Source organism: Oratosquilla oratoria, chromosome 14 (genome assembly GCF_046742065.1).
Source record: "Oratosquilla oratoria isolate Oo_2021 chromosome 14, ASM4674206v1, whole genome shotgun sequence".
Lineage (NCBI taxonomy): Eukaryota > Metazoa > Arthropoda > Malacostraca > Stomatopoda > Squillidae > Oratosquilla > Oratosquilla oratoria.
The window spans coordinates 15,589,652-15,594,651 of record NC_134790.1 but is presented as its reverse complement, the minus strand read 5'-3'; the positions used below and the strand labels follow the sequence as shown (position 1 = coordinate 15,594,651).

The 5,000-nt window shown below is 43.1% G+C and overlaps 1 protein-coding gene across 2 annotated transcripts in view; it reads right to left on the bottom strand.

The window, feature by feature from the left end:
- LOC143032731 (uncharacterized) overlaps nt 1-5,000 on the bottom strand; it is a 125,873-nt gene that overhangs the window by 25,719 nt on the left and 95,154 nt on the right. The gene's annotated exons all lie outside the window — the stretch shown is intronic.

The window sequence follows — 5,000 nt, the reverse complement described above, 5'->3', positions numbered from 1 at the left end:
CCTAAGTGCGGTACTAATGTCACAAAACTTGCAGATTCTCAGAACTAAAATAAATATGTACGTACAGTAATTACTGAAACTTTATATTCTCAATCACTGGTAATATGATTAAAATGGCATGGCGGTGCAACCCAACGATTTGCTTCAGTTTAAAGAACCCTCGACGACCTCCTTGATGACCTCTATTCCATTGTCGTACGTCTGGAAGCGTGCATGTCAATTTTTTAAAGTTGCCTTATCTTAATACTAAATAACACACACACACGATATATATATATATATATATATATATATATATATATATAAACCACAATACACTTTAATTCTAAGCCATCAACATCGAGAAACTCGAGGAGGCACACATGCATAAATTGAAACATGGTACAGCCAAGGACTCGAACCTGCTCTAGCACGTGACAAGTGATAGGGACTTAACCGATTGCGCCATCAAGATATATATATATATATATATATATGCATATATATATATATATATACATATATATATATACATATATATATATATATATATTCTTTGATATATTCTCCTCATATGCCAATGAGTTTCTAGGTTCGGTACTTTTCTAGGCAAGTGCAAGCCCTCATACGGGCCAATTATCAATCGTGCAAATATTACTACTTTGATTACTGACATTCATTACTCTACAGAAAGATGGTTGAAATCTCGCATGGCCTTGTGCTTCTATCCTGATAACTCAGGTGGTGGCTGTGGGGAGGCCCAGCCACCTGGCAAGCCACCTGTCACAACCAGCTGTCTCGGCCTGGAATGCAACGTTTCCGAGAAAATCGTAATCAAATTCCTGTCGATAAGATAATCGTCAATGGATGACAGACATCACAGTTTCGATTTTTTTTTTTTTTTTTACGATATAGAAACAAGTTTATTACGCCGATTTCACCTGCGATCAATGAGGTTACCTTTGCCTTGTGTGTTAATATTGCCTGGTGTAACTAGTAATCACATATGACGGTTGACTTTCAACCCACGTCAGTCAAGATGATATTGTTAGTTCGTATACAAAATTCCCTATAGGTTGGACCATACATGAGCTCTGAGCTCTCATCCGATAGGGCGATAGCTATCGATCACGAGACTAACACGTGGTTCAAGACCGTGGCGAAATCCCAACACACACACGAAGAGGCACACACAAAACACACATACACACAAAACACACACACATACACACACACACACACAAAACACACTTACACACAAAGCACACACATACACACACACACACAAAACACACACACACACACGGGAACTATAGTGTTTTGTCACCGAATGATGCATGGAGTACAACATAAAAGCAAACTAAGTTAACAAAGAATTAAATTACATAATTCCCCTGACTACAGGGTAAACACTCCTCGTATCCAACACCCGACCTAAAACAACAAGCCCAGCGACACAAACAAACAAACAAATAAACATGACTGAGACAAGAGGATCAGCCCAGCCATGCACTCGTGTGTGTGTGTGTATGTGTGTGTGTGTGTGTGTGTGTGTGTGTGTGTGTGTGTGTGTGTGTGTGTGTGATTCACCATGGTCTTGGATCACGTGTTGGACTCGTGATCGACATTGATTAACCTCCCGGATGACAGCTCAGAGCTTGTATGGCCGATCTATGGGTAACACTGTGACCTTACACGCGCATACACCCCCAACTCTCCGTTCACAAGAGTTGGAGTAACACCCCGCAGCGCAGCGACACTGAAATTATTTCAGCCCTGGGCAGGATACGAACCCGGACCGCCGTAGTGGCAGGCGAGAACTCTAACCACTGCGGTATGTAGTGTGTGTGTGTGTGTGTGTGTGTGTGTGTGTGTGTGTGTGTGTGTGTGTGTGTGTGTGTGTGTGTGTGTGTGCGCGCGCGCGCGTACGAGTAAGCGGCAAAACTCCTTTGATGTCCTTACCGTATCATTCTCTCTACGTCTTGAACATTATTCGTAATGTTTTTTTTTTCACTGCAAATACTCGTTCCAGGGACGCTGTGTACACTGTCTACATACTTCCTCGTCCGCTCTAAGACTGATTATGCTTATTTGGCTCCTAATTACTGGGGGGAAGAGGGGTAGCTTTTACCTCCCCTACTCCCCCCACTTATCAATCTTATCAGTCTTCATTTTCTTGTCATATGATGTATTTGTCTTGCAAGTTTCCTGGTTTGTACATGCATGTATGCATATGTGTAGGTACATATGTGTGTGTGTGTGTGTGTGTGTGTGTGTGTGTGTGTGTGTGTGTGTGTGTGTGTGTGTGTGTGTGTGTGTGTGTGCGCGCGCGTAATTATATAATTATACATTTACTGATGCATACCTAACACGACTCCATTCATTACATATTACCATGATATATGTGCTAAATATGTACATTCCATTGCAATGTTTGATCACCCAAACGTTACACACAGGGTCTGCTGCGTGCACCGAAATATGCCCATATGAATAATGTATTCTAGAGAATAATCATGTAGTATCTAATGTAGCTTATGTTCTTTTATTGTGAATATCCGCGCGTTACCTCTCTCTCTCTCTCTCTCTCTCTCTCTCTCTCTCTCTGTGTGTGTGTGTGTGTGTGTGTGTGTGTGTGTGTGTGTGTGTGTGTGTGTGTGTGTGTGTGTGTGTGTGTGTGTGTGTGTGTGTGTGTGTGTGTGTGTGTGTGTGTGTGTGTGTGTGTGTGTGTGTGTGTGTGTGTGTGTGTATTTACCTAGTTGTATTTTACGGGAAGGGGATCTACTTTCGTGGTGTCCCGCCTTTGTATCTCGCAGTGTCTAGCTTGCTCTTAAATTCGTGAATGGTTTTTGCACACACTATTGTTTCGTCCAGTTTGTTCCAAGTGTCCACCACTCTGTGTGGAAAACTGTTCTTCTTCTGTGTGTGTGTGTGTGTGTGTGTGTGTGTGTGTGTGTGTGTGTGTGTGTGTGTGTGTGTGTGTGTGTGTGTGTGTGTGTGTGTGTGTGTGTGTGTGTGTGTGTGTGTGTGTGTGTGTGTGTGTGTGTGTGTGTGTGTGTGTGTGTGTGTGTGTGTGTGTGTGTGTGCATGTACACCTGCCATGTATCCTGTACTTGTACACCACGTGACCTATTGAAGAACTGCTATGGTGCCAGCCCATACAAGCTTGGGACCTTATCATCACACACTCACTCACTCACTCACACACACACACACTCACACACACACACACACACACACACACACACACACACACACACACACACACACACACACACACACACACACACACACACACACACACACACACACACACACACACCTGTTCCTCTACATTTTCGCAACCCAGTGACACACACAACATATTTTCCTCTGGATAAATCCAGGCGATTTGATTCAGATGAAAGACGGACTATGGAGAAAACAGTTTTCCAGTTATCACGAAATCTGGGGGCTTTATCAGTACAAAAATATAACTTGCATTTATGAGACATTATCTTCTTTCTAAGTACACTCCCCATGCGTAAAGGCGTGTGTTCCCCAGGAGAAAGACGCTGTGTTGTGTTGTGTTACGACAGAAGCAACTGGGTGCTCTATACTCGAGGGCCAGGAGTCACGTGAAAACAGGTCACGTGCGGAGAAGAGCACAGTGACGTACCTGAAGGATTTCGCTCTCGTTATAAAGAGAGCCGGTTTTATGCAAATGACAGCGCGCGGATTTCAGCCTCAGGCGGCGGCGGCGGCGCCGGCGGCTCGGTCAGCGAGGTGGCGGGGTTAGGTGATGTCTCCATGCTTGTTCCACGACCAGTGTCTGCGTGTCGTTTACGCTGAATGCACTGGTGTTTTGGGGTTGTCACATATATACAGTGGAACAAATATGATTACACACATACACGGGTACACACACACACACACATACACAAATAAAGAGAAAATCCACAACACATACGAACAGACATACTAAACATAAAAACACAACACAAGACGACAAAGTAATCTTACACCTCACCACGTATTTATGCTAATACTGTGGCATTACACAATGTCATGAATATGTATAATAGACTTTACTTCCAAGTACTACAATGTATTCATCATTCTTCTTCGTCTAAACAAACAATTCTATCAAGTTATGGGAAAAAATCTAATACCCACGGCTTTATCTCGTTACAATAGTAGAAAATAAAATAAGAAATAATTATGATAATAATGATAACAATAGTAATAATAACAGTTATGATTTCATTAATAATAATGATAATAATAATAATAATAATGATAATTCGATTTGGTTTAACGCCATGAACTTCCCTTATCAGAAAGCTAGGGCGGTGCCCCATTACTAAAGACTTTGTAGCGTGGAATAATGAACCTTGCCCTTGGTCCAACTCGCTGGCGGCAGTGTTCGAACCGCCATCACCTCTACCTCCGCCGCAAGTAGCGACGCTCTAACCCGCTCGGCCGGTGGGTAATAATGATAATAAACACAGAATGAAATAGATAAAAATAAACTGCTTCCCTGTAGTCAAGGCAAATGTACCTCTTCCCACCCATCATCACCCTCCACCAAGCAAAGAGAATATTAATTAAAACGACAACTGACGCAAACTAGTCAACTAGTTAGTTGTTATCTAGTAGGCGAGATATGCTAACTAGCAACACGTACACGAAATACTAGCCCATTCACAAGTCAACAGCCAGTTTACAACCTAGCTAACACTAGTCTGTGGACATGAAGTTCATCCTAGTTGTCCTGCTAGACCCAACATGCAGGTCAGCGATCAAGTGGCAATAGTTAGCAAAAGCTCCGCACTAATTAATGAGAGGATTTCTTTCCACTAATTAAGAAGCGCCTACGAGGGTCACCGTCCCACATGGAACACAAGAGAGAGCTAAAACCCAACTCTGCAGGAATACACATCTGGTGTGGGAGGGAAGACGAAGGGAAAGAGGACAAGGAGGAGGAGGAAGAGGTGAAGGAAGGGGAGGATGGGGAGGAGGAGGAGGAGGAGGAGGTGGTG